General features: G+C 38.7%; 1 protein-coding gene across 2 annotated transcripts in view; it reads left to right on the plus strand.

Annotated features, from left to right (window-relative positions):
- LOC149459998 (F-box-like/WD repeat-containing protein TBL1X) overlaps positions 1-19,318 on the plus strand; it is a 381,219-nt gene that overhangs the window by 141,225 nt on the left and 220,676 nt on the right. For both annotated transcript variants that reach the window (XM_089680283.1, XM_089680284.1), the window contains exon 3: positions 18,228-18,301. The gene's annotated coding sequence lies outside the window, so the exon portion shown is untranslated. The remainder of the gene's footprint in view (positions 1-18,227; positions 18,302-19,318) is intronic.

Below are 19,318 nucleotides of genomic sequence, written 5' to 3' on the forward strand. Positions count from 1 at the left end.
GAAATTAGACGTTTATTGGCTACAATGCACAGTTGCACCAAATTTTGGGTGCTCCAGTTTTAGTAAATCTCCCCCAAGAAGTCAGACAGCAACAGAGCCTTTCAGCCTTAAGATTTGCTTTGTGCGGTAAAGTTCACACTTTAGCTTTAATGCTACATGTGAAAAGTTTATTACACTAAAAGCTTTTCTTGAAAGACAGTTTACTCCATGCCGGGGACATAGAGACTATGATCTGACTATTGAGCTGCAATTTCAAAGCACTGATATGAACATGTTTTAACACTGAAATTGTTAATATGTTTTTTCTTTTCATTTATAAATTGAGCTGTGCGACACTGTTCTCAGTAAAGAAACTAACAAAATGCTGCAGGATTGAAAACATATTGTTTGAATTAAACTAATATTGCTGCAACGGTAGTCAACTGCAGTATGTAGATGAAGGTCACGTTAGAACGATTTAAACTAAATGTGGAAGATTACTGTTTGTTAAGTGCTAACGTTATTATCTTCTGTCGTAAAACATACTAGATATTCTTTATGAAGATTGTGCTGTACATAATAATAAGATACTGCTTTTTTCTGTTCTTTATGTACAGTATATGACTAGCTATTTGCTCTAGATATGTGCACACCACATACTTTAGGCTTCATTGGTCAATGCAGTCTCAACACATGGTCGAACAAAAATCCTTGTTTTGTAGTATGACATTTCACACGAATGCAGCACGTTGCTGTACACCATAAAAATGAAGGCAGGCAGCATTTCATCCACAGTGCTGCAAAGCATGTTAGGTTAACCACTTGCTGCCCAGACTAGGGCCAAATGGCGGCCGGGCGAACACTTCATCCCTCCAGGAGGACGCCATATGGCTCTTTCCCGCAGGACTACGCTGTAGCGAGATCTGTCAACGGCTGTGTACCTCGGACACGACTGATGACAGATCTGTGTACCGGCCCCCTTGCCAATACCATGTGACCTGCTGTGACCAATCACAGCAGGTCACATGAAAGTTGTATACAATGGATGGCTTCCTTTCATGTCATCCATTGTATACAAGTGTGTCTAGCTATGAATGGTCACAGCGAACACATGCACAGGCTGGGCCAATCACAGCCCATCTGTGTCATGTGATTAGCCGTGGCCAATTACAGCTATTCACAACAAAAAAAACCTGAATGAATCAATTTCATTCAGTTAAATGCTTGCTTATGGCAAAGAAATTCTTTGCTATAATCAATCAAATTGTGAAAAAAAAAAAAAAATACTGATCACTCCCCCAAAGTAGTACAATGTTACTATGGTAACATTATACTGCTTTGGTTATAGTGTAATATCAAAAAAATCTTAAAAAAAAGGAAAAAATGTAATAAAAAATCTAAAAATATTAAATAAAAAAAATTGGAAAAAAATTATAATTTTTTTTTCGTACTGTCACCAGTCAGTGTCCCTGATCACCGCCACACCAGTTATATGCTGACGCTGTACTGCACTGGTGACAGTATGTAAAAAAAAAATAGTGAAAATAATTTTTTTAATTTCTTCATGACACAAAAATTACAACTTCGAAGAACTCGCCATGCCTCTTATGAAATACGTCGGACTGTCTACTTTGCAAAAAAGGAATCATTTGGGGGATATCTGTACTGTTCTGACCTCAAGAAATTAGATTGGCTGTCAGTACTTCAGGATTGGTCAATTTTCAGATATATCCCATAGTTTTGAACTATAACTTTCCTACAGACTAAATAATAAATACTGATTTGGGTTATTTTCACCAAAGACATGTAGCAGAATATATCTTTCCCTAAATTTATGAAGAACAATTATTTATTTGCAAACTTCTATAACAGAAACAAAGAAAAATGTGGGTTTTTGTTTCAAAATGTTTGTTCTTTTTTTTGTTAATTTAGCAAATAAAAACCCCAGTGGTGATTAATTATCACCAAAAGAAAGCTCTAGTTGTGTGAACAACATTATAAAATTATAAAATTTTAGTTTGGGTACAGTGTTGCATGACCACGCAATTGTAAGAGTGCTGTAACCTGAAAATTGGCCTGGACAGGAAGGGGGTGAAAGTGCCCGATATTGAAGTGGTTAAAAAAATCTGCACCACAACATACATAAAAACTCATTGCATGCAAAAATGCACTGCAGCACACATAACCAACGCATGCCAACACATATGCACTGATGTGTGCACAGTGGTGGGAGCCTACCCTAAGTCACTGACTAATTATTTTTATTTATTCATAAATCTATTTACTGGCCTAAGAAGGGCTGAACAAGAGGTTCACTTAACTGCCACCAACTGCTCTTACCGCAGGTGCAGGAAAAAAAAAGGGTCCTGCATCTTTTTGAAGCGAATGCAATGCAATTTGAGCCATACAAATCGCACCGCACAGACAACGCATGGGATTTGCACAGGAATGCAGTGTGGTTCCTGTGCGAATCACATGCGATGTGCCGCACCGCATTAGTGTGAACCAGGGCTCAAGCTCTCATGTGATTGGACTGTCATAGGCTGTCATAAGGAATTAGTGGGAGCGAATCACATGCGAGGTGCCACACCGCATTAGTGTGAACCAGGGCTCAAGCTCTCATGTGATGGAACTGTCATAGGCTGTCATAAGGAATTAGTGGGAGCGAATCACATGCGACCCATACCAAGGAGTAAAGGGTATATTCTGGAGAATAAGTGGTGCATCAGTGGCATAAAAGGAAGCAGAGTATGTGTAGCTGGGAAGGCCGTCGTTTGGTGAACCTGTTGCTTTGCTCTGAATTTGCAAAGCAGAAATTCACTTTAAAATACGATTGTGAGCTGTAATATTTTCCAAAACCAGTAAACAGATTTTTCTTGTGTTGCTGATATCGTCACACTGCAAGGCTTGTGGACTGTTAGGGCAGATGCTCCCAAGCATGATACAAGCTGTGCATCGTGGTTAGTTAATGTAAGGGTTTAGTGTAGGAGGTTAGGCTAGTGATAGGCAAGAAGGCTCACTTTAATAGTTAACTGTTGGGGGACTTTGGCTTTAAGGGTTGGCTTTAAAGGTGAGGTTAAAGTGTTACTAAACCCACAACAGTAAAAGTAGTCTGTTTATGCAGTAAACCATGCTTGTTATATTCATTGTGGTACCTAAGGGGTTAATCCTCTGCTTTGTGTAAAAACACTGTTTGATCCTGCCTTCTCTGATACTCCCCTTCTTCCAGTGCCCCCCTCTTATTCCCTGAGAGTTTTTTTTTTTCTTGGAAGAGTGCATGTGATCAGCACAGGGCCAGTCAGCACTGTCCAGACAGAGGTCAGGGGCCCTGCATCCTCCTAGAACAAAACTAAAACTCCTCCTATAAGCTTTAACCAGTGCTCGACCAGACACTGATAGAAGTCACAAGACTGCTCTAACTGCTGATGAGAAAAGGTATTTTAGCAGTTTATATTTACTACAATAATTGCACTTCCATATTCTGTGTACTGTGGGAGACCAGATATAGTGAATGCAGGGCCCTGGGTTTAGCAACAATTTGCATGGTGAACAGGGTAAGATAGCAATGTAACCGCTTGCCGACCACGCACTGTAATTTTACTGCTACAATGCAGTCTGGCTGCACAGAATCACGTAAGAATACATGACTTTATTTCTGATTGGGGGGGGGGGGGTGCTGAACAGCACAGATCTCTACTGAGAGCAGGGATGTGGCATTTTTTGTCTCCGAACTGCAGGGAACTGTCACATCCCTTTGTAAAAACACCACACATAATAACATTTGCTAGGCACATAGTTAACCCTTTGGCTTCCCCAGGTGTTAACCCCTTACTACCCAGTCTCATTAGTACTGTGACAGTGCATATTATTATTATAATATACTATTATTAGTGTCAGACTGCCACACTACCACAGTCCCAATATAAGTCACCGATTGCTGCCATTGCAAGTATATAAAAAAAATTCCAGTATATGTTTTATAGCAAAATATATAAATGTTTTTTTCAAAATGTTCGGTCTCTTTTAGCTTATAGCGTAAAAAAATAAAAAAAAAACACTGGCAATCAAAAACAACCTAAATAAAGCTTTATTTGTGTGAAAAAAATATTTAAATTGCATTTATGCACATTGTTGCATGACCGTGCAATTGTCAGTTAAAGTAGCGCAGTGTGGTATAGCAAAAAATGGCCTGGTCATGAAGGGGGTATAGTCTTCTGGAGCTCAAATGGTTAAACCCAGTAGCTTTCACGGACTACAAATCCCACTCTAATTGTGGTCTGAAAAGGAGAATATTTCAACTCAAGCCTAAAATACTGTATATTATTTGTACTGGCCTGGGTATAAATGCCCCCTGTTTCCTGGCTCTGCTTTCACAGCAATGAAGTGTTTGAGCTCTTAACAATTCTGCTTGTCTGGACATTACAACTATGCCCAGATGTTGAAAATGAAATCAGAATGATTATACTACCAGTGGCGGACTGACCATTTGGAAACTCGGGCACTGCCCGAGGGCCCGGGGTCAGTAGGGGGCTCCATGAGATGCCCCTGGTACCTTTTTCATAGGCTTTTTTGAGTTTGGGCAGGGACACAGGGGCCCCATGATCCCCTATTGCCCGAGGGCCCCATGAGTTGTCAGTCCACCCCTGACTACTACATTATAACATTAAGGGCTGGTTTGCAGATAAGCTTTTGGTTGCCATTACCATTTGTTGCATCATCATATTCTGACCCTGAGAATCTTTAGGCTACAGTTTCCTAGCTTTGTCCTCAAAATCCCTCTGTAGTCTAATCATGCAAACTCCAATCATTACATTTTTCAAACATTACAGCACTGCATTGTAGACAACAAGAAGCATTATGTGGAGAGACTTTTATAAAACACATACATTTATAAAAATAATCTCAAACAGGCCTGGTGACAAAACCGTTTTTAATATCATGCTCTCATATCTCTTCCTCTATTGAAGTTAGAATAATGTAAAATATAACTTCATGACTGGTTTTAATTTTGTTTGTTCTGTTAATTTTTCAGTTCCTAACTGTGTTTTCGGCTCCTTAGTTTATTACATCTTGAAATCCATATACCGAGGATATTCATCTGCTTCCCCCGTGAATATTATATTATAGACTGCATTGTACCTCATCCCTAATTAACAAATCTAAAGGAACCATAAAAACACTATGAGACTATACTGGTACAGTATAGGACAAACTCATATTCATAAAAGTATACATTTTATTAAGTAAGCCATAAAAATATGTTTTAAAAAACAGTACATGGCTAAACAGCCCTAATATAGCAACTATGTTCTCTATGGCATTATGTCCTCTAGAACTTGGAGACAGAGAACCAATTGTCCTAAATATTGACACAAACAGGGATGCGGGACAATAGCGTGCAAAGGGATTCAGTAAAATAGTTATAGGTGGGCACCCATCTCCATTGTTAATTGTGATATCTAGAATGATATGGTATCTTGATCAAAACTGGACAGCCTGCACTTGAGTGAATCCACTGGGAGTATAAGGAGCTATATATTCCATATAGCAGTTTGTGTTGTTGTCTGATATTCCCAACAGAAGAAAAAGGAAGGAAGCTCACATCCAGGTCAAGTTATTAGCCTCAGTGGCTATCATATAAATCCAAATCTTGAAATACTCCCATTGACATACACAATAACTACTCCTCCAATATCCCCTCCAATTGTCTCCGCATCACAGTCAGCCGGCCTGCTTCCCCATACACTTAAATAAAGCGACAACAACTAGAAAATTGCAATTCCAGAAGCGTTTCTATTTTTGAATATAGTAAGTGGTGATATTTTCAGCTGTATTTCCTTCCCAGTGTGAATATTATTTATAAGAAAATAGCAGAAAAGGTACAAAATCCAGCATGTACAAATAAACATCCTGATAATGTAATGTAAAAATGTGATAATATCTATTTTCCTATTATCATACAGTCATTAGAATGAGTACTTAAATTATTTTTTTATATGTTTACACGGTAGAAATTGTCTGCCTTTGTATTAGATTTTTTCTTTACTATGTATTTTTTTTTGGGCAATAGAGATGATTCCTGTCATTTTATTGGGTATTAAGCTCTTGGCGCCGGCCAAACGCAAGTGTGCATATTATTTATAAGACAATAGCAGAAAAGGTACAAAATCCAGCATTTACAAATAAACATCCTGATAATGTAATGTAAAAATGTGATAATATCTTTCTTCCTATTATCATACAGTCATCAACATGAGTACTTAAATAATTTTTTTATGTTTACATGGTAGAAATTGTCTGCCTTTGTATTAGATTTTTTATTTACTATGTATTTTTTTTTTGAAAATAGAGATGATTACTGTCATTTTATTGGGTATTAACTTCTTGGCTCCGGCCAAACGCAAATGTGCGGCCTCCCAGCGTCTGGGCCTAGATGCCGAGCAGTCGCACATTTGCATTCTATTAAAAAACACATATGTGCTGAGAGCAAGCGCCCTGTGCGCTCCCAGCACACACGTTCGGTACTCACAGAAAGGTCCCGATCTCCTCTTTCAATCGGGACCTTTCCCGATCATGCAACCGCCATGACAGCGCATCACGGTGGTTACATGACCCTAAAACCCCACCCCGCCTCCCAGCTTCTGGAACCCTTAAAGGGCCGGGAGGCACCGACGCCAAGGGGTTAAATACCTGCTTTGTTCCACAATCATAGACTGTATGGTTTCACTGTTTACAAGTGCAGATACATCTTGTTTTTAGTGTCCAAAGCCCAATCCCATTATTTTATGAGACATTTTAGTACCTAGTCCAAACCAAAATATCCCCATCATCGCACTTAGCCTCTCAACGGTCAGTTAATCCAAATACTTGCTTAATATTTACACCCTAAAATGTAACTTTTCCATCTCACTTACTAGTTGTAATATACCTTGAAGCACAAAAAATTAGGTCCTACTATAATTTTTGCAGTGCAGCAGTGTTCTGTAACTCTGTTTCTGAAAGTGCTTTGGTTCACACTGCTAAAAAAAGTCTTTAGATGTGTGCTCTTGGGGATTACCAAATGTGGTCAATGATGTCAGCCACTAACCCTGGCCAATTTGTTTACATTCAGCTGCCAGCCAGGGAATTACACAGCTATCCGTTAATTAGGGCCTAGGTTCAGCATTGGTTGCTAGGAAGCAGACAGCTTCAGCATCCTAGTACCAAGGGAAGCAAATGCATGGCTCTTAGTGGGAAGATGTCACATTTATTGGTGGTAGTATTATTGCCACTAAATATATCACTTCCAGCAGCAATCAGCTTCAGTTTCAGGGGCAAGCAAACAGGCTATTCAGCTTGCCCATTCACTGCAAGCTCAGACCTCAGCCCTACATAGAAACATAGACAAGTGACTGCAGAAGAAGACCAAGTGGTCCATTGAGTCTACCCATTTTTTTTTGTATGTGCGTTTTTTTGTGGGGGGGGGGTTTTCGACCAATATGTGCAGGCATGCAGGAGACAAACAGAATGACTAAGATGAGATCTTGACACTAGGTTTTCTGTCTGAAGTGGCTTAACCAATTCCAGCCAGGCCACTATATATAACCGGCCGGGCGGGACAAATGTCATTTCGGGGGGTTGCATTGGTACATCCTCCCTTGCTTGCTACTTGGGAGCAGCCCTTTCTTTTGTCCCTTTACCATTTGGTTGCTGTGATCAATAACATTGATCACAGTAGTGGTAGGAAACAAAGGCTTTTGTTCATGAAGCTTTTGTTTACTACTGTAATCACTTTGATTGGTCACAGCAATTACATGGTACAGGACCAATAATCACAGTAGTAAACAAAGGCTGTATGAATGCAGCTGAACATTGTAAGGAAACTGATTGCTTACACAGTCATCAAGTGTGACAAAAATTACCTTCCCCAGAGCAGTAGTGTCACTATGGCGACACTGCACTGCTCTGGTGACAGTATGTAAATAAAAAAATTGTACATTTTTGTTTTTACATACTGTCAGCAGAGCAAGCACAGTGTCATTATGGTGACATTGTACTGCTGTGGTGGTGATCATGTACAGTATCACCAGCCTGCACCGTCATAGTGTCCCCAATCATGCCATACTAGTTATAGTGTCCCTAATCACTCCCACACCATTCACCGTGTTCCTGATCACCACCTCACCAGTCACAGTGTCCCTAATCACTGCCACACCAATCATAGTGTCTCTAATTACTACCATGTCAGTCACATTGTCCCTGATCACCGCCACACCAATGCCACCAAAAAGCCCAGTGGGACTTGTCAAGGTGTTATCGAGCATATTACAACCGGGCTTTTATGTGGCATCGGCATAGTAAAGACTTCTGTCTGGCAACTCGACCATGCAGCTCATTTTTGTTCAAGTATCATTGTCTTGTACTCCTTAAAAACAACCACACTGTCTTTTTTCAAGAGCGGCCTATGTTTCTCCTGAGGTTACCTGTGGGATTTTCTTTGCCAATGGTGGCTGCAGTCTTTCTTTGTCTACCTGACCTTGGCTTGGTATCAAGAGATCCCCACATTTTCCACTTCTTAATAAGTGATTTAACAGTGCTGACTGGCATATTATTATTATTATTATTATTATTATTACTATACAGGATTTATATAGTGCCAACAGTTTGCTTAGCACTTTACAATATAAAGGGAGACAATACAGCAACAATACAGTTCAATGCAAGAGGGTAAGGAGAGCCCTGCTCCTGAGACCTTGCAATCTAATAGGGATGGGCTGGTGGTACAAGAGGTAATAACTGAGAGGGATGGACTCATGGGAGAAATAGTAGATTCGGTTATTAGCTGAAGGCAGAATAGGGTTATAAAAGCACGTAAGAATGTCACATCAAAAGCTACTTTACAATATACAACACAATTATCTTTCAAAATATATTCCCATGGATAATACAGTATCCTTCCTTCCTTCCACCCACCCCTCCCTTCCCTCCGATCCTTCCACCCATCCCTCCCTTCCTTCCTTCCACCCACCTTTCCTTCTTTCCACCCTTTCCTTCCTTCCACCCTTCCCTTCCTTCCACCCCTCCCTTCCTTCCACCCACCCCTCCCTTCCTTCCACCCACCCTTCCTTCCTTCTTTCTACACACCCCTGCATTCCTTCCACTCACCCCTCTCTGCCCTCCGATCCTTCCTTCCACCCACCCCTTCCTTCCTTCCTTCCTTCCTTCCCTCCACTAACCACTTCCTTCCTCCCACCCTCCCTTCTTTTCTTCCTTCCACCTACCCCTCCCTTCCTTCCACCCACCCTCATCCTTCCTTCCACCCACCCACCCCTTCCTTCCACCTCTCCCTTCCTTCCTTCCGCCCACCCTTACACCCTCCCAGTCCTGGCTAGTGTCTCAGGACTTGAAATGTTGAGCCCTGACTTAACCTAATGGGTTGATGTCTTTCCTGTATGGCAAGTATACATCTTATTGGGCCAATACTTTTGTACCAACTCATGGTTGGTACCAAAATGGTACTATGAATGGTGCCAATTTATTATGGTGCTGAAATAGGGGCACCTAAATGTACATGTTCCATTTTTTTAACACTGCAAAAGCTTTTGAATCATTGCTGAGCATTCTAACAAATGTGTAGAGATGAAACTGCATCTAACACATTTTTTTAACTCAACACCATATATTCTTTGTTGGGGAAACGTATAAATACCACAGGGCATATTTATTGGATGCTTGCTCCTGTCTTCATAAATGTTTTTCTGATTTCTAAAGCAAAGCGAAAAAACAATAATAGTAATCATATGGACAAGACCTAAGGGCACCCCAGGTCTACCAGGTTTATAAGATTTGCTCTAGTTACATAATCATTTATCTAGAGATTAAAAAAAATGTAAATCATAACAAATGAATGCATATTTAGCCCAGTCAATAAATCAATGCTATATGTTGTACATAACCTGAATATTTTATGGGTTCTGCATGACATGATTGCAGTTTTGCACATAATACTAAAATGAATTGTTGCATGGAGCTTTCTTAGTTGGTCATACAGTACTGTAAGGTTTTTTTTAATATATCTCAGCTTGTGACATGTTTAGCAGCTTGTAGTTTGCATCATTTTATGATTAGTGTTCAACGTTTTATCATGATGCCAGAAGCTGAATAAAGGTGTCGTTATGCTTTATGAAGAAGCTGCTTTTCATCTGTTCAGATTAGTTTAGTCACCTGTAACCAGCTGCTCTTAACAGATATTTTAGTTTTGTTTAGAATGGCACTAATTTTTAGGACAGCATTGCCTTTAAAGGGAATATATAGTATGTTCAAATCTATGTGAATAAACATGTAAAATAGATCACCTTAATGTAAATAATGTTTCTCAGTATATGGCAAACGTGGTTTTTATGTAGAATCTGTAATGTACATGGGCACATACTGTATTTGTTATTTGTTCACGTTTCTTGCTTTATGCTGCTACGATGCTTACAGTAAGCATATCTTCATTTTCTCTAAGCTAAGTGGAAATCTACTTTGCACATTCACTAAGACTAAGGGAATACTCTGCTTCTTATGTACATCCATGGCTATAAGTCAGGTGACTCACTAAAATCAATACGCTCTTTACCTGGCAGTTATCTTTTTTTCAAGAGTTGTTGAGAGAGACAGAGTAGCTGCACTGGGCCTCTCTCATGGCTAACCTACAAATACCCCCCTTTTAATGCAATACTAAAAATACAGAAGAGCAAGCTTATAAAAGAACATAAGAATGTCACATCAAAAGCTACTTTACAATATAAAACACAATAATCTTTCAAAATATATTCCCATGGATAATACAGTATCATTTCTCTTTAAATCTGATTTTGGGGCCCGGGGGTGGAGTGTTCAATAATTTAAGTTATTCATAGCCAATGCCCTAGAGCTAGTAGGAAATGCATGAATTTTATAATTTATATATGCTTGTCAAGATGTTATCAGTATACCTTTTTTTTTGTAATGTTATGACTTCAGCACTTAATAATACTTGTAGTAGCATATTTTTTTCAACCACAAAATGAACTTCTATGATGTTAGTAGTGTGTATTACAGTGGAATGTATTCTAGATCTTTGATATCATGGTAAAACAAAATTAAATTATCTTGAGTGTTGGCAGATAAAATCGGTGATATGTCCCGAGATCCTATTAAACAGTCACTCCTTAATAGCAGTGTCTGTAATAGTCAGTAAAGTTACTGCTTCTTCATCCTTTTTCTTAGTTTTTGAAACTCAAAAAAGATTTTTTTAATCCTGTTAAAAATATATTACTATATTTATCATCAAATTTCTCAATCTAGACATTTTATTACATAACATTTTTTACATGTATATTCCTGTTCACAGCAAAAAGCAATGTATGCTGAAGTCATTAAAAATATGGGACATTGTAGCCTTGGTTCTTATAAAATAAATGAACATGTTGTTTAATATTTCTTTTAATAAATCATACATATTAGCAACTTACAGTGCATATATACCAAATTACATTTCTGTCACGTCAATGCTTCTTCTTTAAAGGCATACATGGAAAAATGCTGTAGTTCATGCGGGGCCACTGACTAACCATCTCTGTCTGAATGACAGTTCTGTATGCCCCTTGGCAGATATTGTGTAATCAAAGGTCAGGTTAGCTACAATCTGATTTCTAAAATAGTAAATTAGACCACTGAATGTTTATATCTAACTAGGCGTCATAAGTTACTGCACTTTATCCTTCACATATATATACCCATATTTATGTAAAAATTTCCCCAAATTCATAAAAAATTAAATATTTCATATTTTAGTAACCTTATTATATACTGTTGTCTTAAGGTAAATCCCATTTTAAGATAAAGATCACTTAAAATTGAAAGCTGTCAGTGTTTTATGAATGATGTGTCCTTAAAATGGACTAGTGCATTGCCTAATGCAATCCACAGAATGATAGTTAACATTTTTTTTCTTTTTAGAAAGTTTTCAAAAGCACCAAGGAAAATGCTAATGAGCAGGAACCACTGTGACAGCCCTGGCGTTCAAGCTTTTTAAAGGGAGGGCTGGGTGGGAAGGGGTTTAAGCTGAAAACATTTGTTGCTTTATATAACAGGATAGGTTATTCATTGTATGCATACAGAAACATCCCATGATTCTTCATAATCAGAGTGGATGCAGCTATAATGCTAATCTAATTAGTATTAATTACTAATCTTGTTTATGAACTTGGCTGGAACATGTAATTTGCACACTTTTATTGGGTAATATGCAGTGTTGCATAATATGTTAGCACAGTATAAATAAAAGATAAAAATGAAAATCTCCATTAGTGCCCATTCACACCAGAACATGGTACGGAAAACCCGCTTGTGTGTGTATTGAGACTCCTGCCTTTACACGCACATGAACTCTAATGGCATTCCAGTATTAGACTGTAGGATTTAATATTGAGCTGGCCCACCCTTTGCAGCTATCATAGCTTCAACTCTTCTGGGAAGGCTGTCCACAAGGTTTAGGACTGTGTCTATGGGAATGTTTGACCGTTCTTCCAGAAACACATTTGTGAAGTCAGGCACTGATGTCGGACGAGAAGTCCTAGCTCGCAGTCTATGCTCTAATTCATCTCAAAGGTGTTCTATCGGGTTGAGGTCAGGACTCTGTGGATTCCAGTCAAGTTCCTACGCTACAAACTCACTCATCCATGTCTTTATGGACCTTGCTTTGTGCACTGGTGTGCAGTCATGTTGGAACAGGAAGGAGCCATCCCCAAACTGTTCCCACAAAGTTGGGAGCATGAAATTGTCTTGGTATGCTGATGCCTTAAGAGTTCCATTCACTGGAACTAGGGGACCAAGCCCAACCCCTGAAAAACAACCCCACACCATAATCTCTCCTCCACCAAACTTCACACTTAGCACGATGCAATCAGGCAAGTACCTTTCTCCTGGCAACCACCAAACCCAGACACAACCATCGGATTTCCAGACAGAGAAGCATGATTCATCACTCCAGAGAACACATCTCCATTGCTTGAGAGTCCAGTGGCGGTGGGCTTTACACCACTGCATACAATGCCTTGCATTGCACTTGGTGTTGTAAGGCTTAGATGCAGCGGCTTGGCCATGGAAACCCATTCCTTGAAGCTCTCTGTACACTGTTGTTGTGCTAAGCTTTTTTCACTATTGCTATTAAAGAACTACGTTTTACTGTTCTGTAACACCACATGCATCTCAGAGGCATCCCCCAAGCCTGTGTGTATGTTTAATTTTGCCCCTTAAGTAGCATGAAAAGACCTTCTCCCCACAGAAGGCAATAGTTCATGCCCTCCTTGGCAGTGTTCAGCTACCCAAGCCATTATTTCATCAATATCTGTTCATAAATCTTGAAAAAGGCCAGAAAATAACTAATTTAGCTTCCCTACACCCATAGACAATGAGTTTTGTGGTTTGCAAGCCTTCTGCTGTCTTTGCCAAACTCCGCTCAAACTGAACCTGGGCAAATCTCTATTTACCACACAATAGTGCAATGCATAGATCTGAAGGGACACTTAATTTTACTAAATTATTACTTTAATGAGGTAGCTCAAAGAGTAACGATTTAATGTTACAGTCCTGTATTTAAATTAGTAAAAGATTAGTTAAAAATTAGGTCTGATTAATTACAATGGGTTACTGTCCTTGACACTTAGCCACTTTGTTTTATGCTAGCTATTACATAAGGCTGGAAATCTTTGATTACAAAAAGTGATTAATACAGAAATAAATTTGAAGCATTTCCATACCGCAGGAGATAATATACTTTTCCAATCAGTCATGCAGTAATCATGTACTACCCTTCTAAAATAAAATCCCAGTCAACATTTGTTATGTAATTACTATATTTTAATAATTGTTATCTTACCAACGATCTTGCTTATTTTTAATAGTAGCTGTAAATTCTGAGTTTTTTAAGAAGTCACCATTAAATGGTGGCTAGTGGATACCTCAGGATTTGTGTTAATTTATCACTCTATAAAGCAGACCAAAATAAATATTGCACATATATATATATATATATATATATATATATATATATATATATATATATACACATACTGCTCAAAAAAGTAAAGGAACACTTTGAAAACACATCAGATCTCAATGGGGAAAAATATCATGCTGGATATCTATACTGATATGGACTGGGTAATGTGTTAGAAACATAAAGATGCCCCATCGTTTGATGGAAATGAAGCAGGCTAGTCCATTTAGCTGAAATTTCATTGCAGCAACTCAAAATTGTACTCAGTAGTTTGTATGGCCCCCACCTGCTTGAATGCATGCCTGATAACATTGGGGCATGCTCCTAATGAGACGACGGATGGTGTCCTGGGGTATTTCCTCCAAGATCTGGACCGGGGCATTACTGAGCTCCTGGACAGTCTGAGATGCAACATGGCAGTGGCGGATGGACCGAAACATGATATCCCTGAGGTGTTCTATTGAATTTAGGTCATGCGAGCATGGGGGTCATTCAATGGTATCAATTAATTCATCCTCCAGGAACTGTTTGCATTCTCTCACCACATGAGGCCAGAAATTGTCGTACACCAGGAGACACCCAAGATTCACTGCACCAGCGTAGGGTCTGACAGTGGATCCAAAGATTTCATCCCGATACCTAATGGTAGTCAGAGTGCCATTTTCTAGCCTGTAGAGGTCTGTACGTCCCTCTATGGATATGCCTCCCCAGACCATCACTGACCTACCACCAAAATGGTCATTCTGAATGATGTTACAGGCAGCATAATGTTCTCATTGGCTTCTCCAGACCCTTTCTTGTCTGTCACATGTACTCAGGGTGAACCTGCTCTCATCTGTGAAAAGCACAGGACATCAGTGGCAGGCCTGCAAATTCTGGTGTTCAATGGCAAATGCCAATCGAGCTCTATAGTGCTGGGCAGTGAGCACAGAGCCCACTAGAGGATTTCGGGCCATCATGCCACCCTCATGAAGTCTGTTTCTGATTGTTTGGTCAGAGATATTCACACCAGGGGCCTACTGGAGGTCATTTTGTAGGGTTCTGGAAGTGCTCATCCTGTTCCTCCTTGCACAAAGGAGCAGATACCAGTCCTACTGATGGGTTAAGGACATTCTACGGCCCTGTCCAGCTCTCCTAGAGTAGCTGCCTGTCTCCTGGAATCTCCTCCATGCTTTTGAGACTGAGCTGGAAGAAACAGAAAATCTTCTGGCAATGGAACATATTGATGTGCCATCCTGGAGGAGTTGGACTGCCTGTGCACACTCTGCAGGGTCCAGGTATCACCTCATGCTACCAGTAGTGACACTGATCCTAGCCAAATGCAAAACTAGTGAAAAACAGTAAGAAAAGATGAGTAGGGAAAAACAATGTCAGTGGTATCCACCTGTAAAACTATTCCTGTTTTGGGGGTTGTCTCATTGTTGCCCATTTAGTGCACCTGTTGTTAATTTTATTAACACCAAAGTAGCTGAAACTGATTAACAAGCCCCTCTGCTACTTAACTGACCAGATCAATATTCCAGGAGTTTAATTGACTTGATGCTATACTCTGATTAAAAAGTGTTCCTTTAATTTTTTTGAGCAGTGTATATATTGTGTGTATATATATATATATATATATATATATATAATTTATTGGCCTTTCATTTAAAAGTTGTTTTAGGTATTCATGTATGGTTCTTAGGTATATGCAAGGTTTGACCTATGACCTATTCATTCATTGTAACGCTAGCCGATACTGATATAAGGATTGATATTTGGACAGCAGAAGAGACCCTGAGCTGTAACTGGACTCAAACTTCTTTTCCCACTTGTTCATTCCTGTAGTATATCACTTCACCTACATATTCAATTCAACAACAAAGTCCCCCAATTTGAACTTTGCTTAGGGTTCATATTTTCTTTAACTGGCCCCACTAATTATGAAACTTTATTGATGGAATTATATTTTTGGTCATATAGATTGTAAGCTCTAACGAGCAGGGCTCTCTGTTTCCTCTTGTACCAAATTGTCTTGTAACTGTAATGTCTACCTTCATTTTGTAAAGCGCTGCCTAAACTGTTGGCGCTATATACATCCTGTATAATAATCCTAATAATATACATTATGTTATGAGATACTGGGAATGGTATGGAATTTCTTGTATGCACTTTATGTGTCTCAGTATAACATTGACTTTCCTGATGTAACTGTAGAGAGGGCTAGATATTTGCTTGTCACTAAGCTACTGTCTCAGAATATGTTGACTGAGGCCTTCCTATCACAGAAAATGCTAAAGGGAATGACTGTAAAGCCATTCTGCCCAATTTGTGGCCCTTTGGTCCTTTATGTATGGTTTTTCAGGGACGTGCAGACCAGCAATCTGTGTTTTTGGAGGGTTTTTTGTTGTTTTTGTTGTTTAGGTACTTACTGAAGTCAGTGAAGAAAAATGTACTTTAGACTGACTTCTAGTTCCTAAATGGTTTGGTTTATCTCTTTCACACTATTTTACTTTTTTTCTGAGCTGTCCTTCTCTTCGTGTTTTATGTTTTGCAACTTGGCTGAAGTTCTGAAGTTTCTGACCATCACTTATAGCATGCATGTAGTCTCTGACCATCTATTGCTGTATATCTGTAGTCTTTGACAGCATTATGTTCACTAAATATGTTTTCCAGCTCATTGATGATGTTAAGAGATATACTTGAGGCTCCCTATATCAAGAAAGTTAACCACATTGTTGGGTATCATTGATTGTGATTGACATGGATCTACTTTGTGGGTCGACATTGGATTTACATTGGAAGACACTGTTTGTTTCCAATAAAATACTTTTACAGTGGTGTGGCTGTTTTTATTTACTACCTCTTATTGATGAGACCTTTGATTGATGGGGCTCTGCTCTCCTAAACAGGATGAGGGAGTCTGTGGGGTACTAATATGAATCTAAAAATCATGTTTAGAATAAGTAGGCCCCAAATATCCACCCCATATGAATAAATATGGGGTATGTAGTACCCCTTGTTACTCATTCAAAAACAAAAAAGATAAATAGTAATTTAAAACATCCACAACATTGAAAAACACATTTGCTAGGTTTTTTTTTTTAATATTCCCTTATGTGAAAACAACATCAATCACATTATCCAGCAATGTAGATTAACATTAGTCACATTTAACAGCCGCCAATGATATTGACCTCCCCACCATGACGACGATCCCCCATCACTACTCCCGTCAAAAATTATAACTTCCAAGCTCTGTTGGAATGTAAAGACAGTGGCAGTAATTCTGGGTAATGTAGTTGACCAGATATGGTCAGGGCTATGTTTGGTCAAAGATGGCCCACAGAATCCCTGGTCTTTTTGTTTAAAAAACAAGCCAGCCAGAATGTAAAAAAATTACTTAAAGGAGCAAATCCCACTGCACTGCAGATTTTAGAAATCCCCAAGGCATGTTATTTAGGGATCTGTGGATTTTTAAGGTTGCGCTTGAAGTTGCATTAAAAGAAACTCTCCTCACTGAGTGGTTTTAAAAAAAAAATTCCTTGGTACATGCGCCAGATGGCAGAGCCCTGTTAATAATGCCCTTTTTAGAGAAATCTTGCCAATGGTTACCAAAGACTTGGAGTGGTGTTCAGAGCTATGATCCGGTTTAACACATTTTGTGCTTAGTTCACTGAACCTCTTGCGAACCAAACTTTGCCCAGTTCACCTATTCCTAGTAATGAGAAGTATTTTTCTTCTCTACTTGTCTGTCTGCTCCTAATAGACTAAATACGTGTGTCTTTCAAATCCAAGGGACACTACCAATTTAAGGATTCAACCTGTGAGGCTAAAATGAAACTGGATACAACATAATGTTCTGAATAAGATCCCAAATATGTTATATCCTAGATTGCAGTTACATTTTCCTGAACACACCTGGACACACCATCCAAAGCCACCTGTATGTATACAGTATGCTTTCTCTATAGTTGTAAACAACTATAATTTTGATGCAGTATTTTAAACACAAAATCTTTTTTTCAGCATCCAATTATTTTAGTTTAAAATTTTAATGTTTTGCAATAGTGTATTATTCAGGGTACACAAGAGAGTGGACACAGACAGCATCCAGAACAGCTGTTGGTAGTGTGTCATAAAATATAAGGTTCCTAAAGCTGTAAATTCAATAGCTCACATCTTATACTTTTCCTTTTGAATAAACATGCTTTAAATCAAAATCTCAGCTGCCTAAAACTTTAATTTGCCTCTTTGCTTACAGGTGTCTGATCTTTGGAAGCTGGCTGTGCTAAGGAATAAAACAGAACAACGTGGATTGGCTAGATTCACCGCACTGTAAGTAAAATGTTGTGCCAGATACAGATAACTTATTTGCATCTCTCTCCTTATAATTACTGTACTACTGCTGCCTTGGGTAGATTTATTGTATAGCAAAAATGGCATTTGCTTTTGGCATATAACACATTTTTTTTTATTTCTCTACTAATATTTTCCATAATGCTGGAAATGCATTTCATGATCAAAAATATTTTCCAAAGTGATATTCTTAGGTTTTTATTTTTTTGGCATCTTGGTTTGTGGGTCTGGCCCTGAATATCACAACCTGTGCATTAACATCTGGAAAAAACACAGTCTGTGTTGGCCTTTTTGGCAAAGCTGAAGGTTACAGCATTGTGCAATTGGAAGTAGATACTTGGAATGGCTTTTTTTTTTACGTATTAAAATGTAAACTGGATTATGTGTGTCCTTTAGAAAGGCAAGAGGCCAATCAAGTATTAACCTACAGAATTTTATTTATGCTTTTCTACATTTAATTCTATTTATAGCCATTCTTTGCTAACCTACTGTTCTCTTAATTTTACTTTAAATTATAAAGTCAGCAAACTCAGAATACTCAGTAGTGAAAAATAATATTACATTGTATAAAAAGTTTTATATAAATACTATGCAGAATTATCATTATCTTTGCCAAATATAGGCATTTTAAGTTAGGATATTCAAAAATAATTTAAAACAATCCTTGTAAGTACGATAAAGAACGTATATATAGTACTAAACAAGCTTATTGGTGTTGAATTCTGTTAATGTGAATAATTACATAATAGGGTCTACTGTGCCCAGTGGGAGTAGAAAATGGCCCAGCATTAGTGGGAATAAACCGTGCCCCATGATTGGTTTTAAAGTGATCCTAAAGACTTATTTTTTTTTTTTAAGAAAAAATAAGAAACATGTTATACTTACCTACTATAGTTTTGCACCGAGCAGCCTGGATCCGCCTCTTTTCGAGTCCTTGCCAGCACTTTTAGCCCCTCCTCCTGTTGGGTGCCCCCACAGCAAGCAGCTTGCTATGGG

This window comes from Staurois parvus, unplaced genomic scaffold (genome assembly GCF_062004578.1).
Source record: "Staurois parvus isolate SC_StPar_1 unplaced genomic scaffold, SC_StPar_1.0 ptg000238l, whole genome shotgun sequence".
NCBI lineage: Eukaryota > Metazoa > Chordata > Amphibia > Anura > Ranidae > Staurois > Staurois parvus.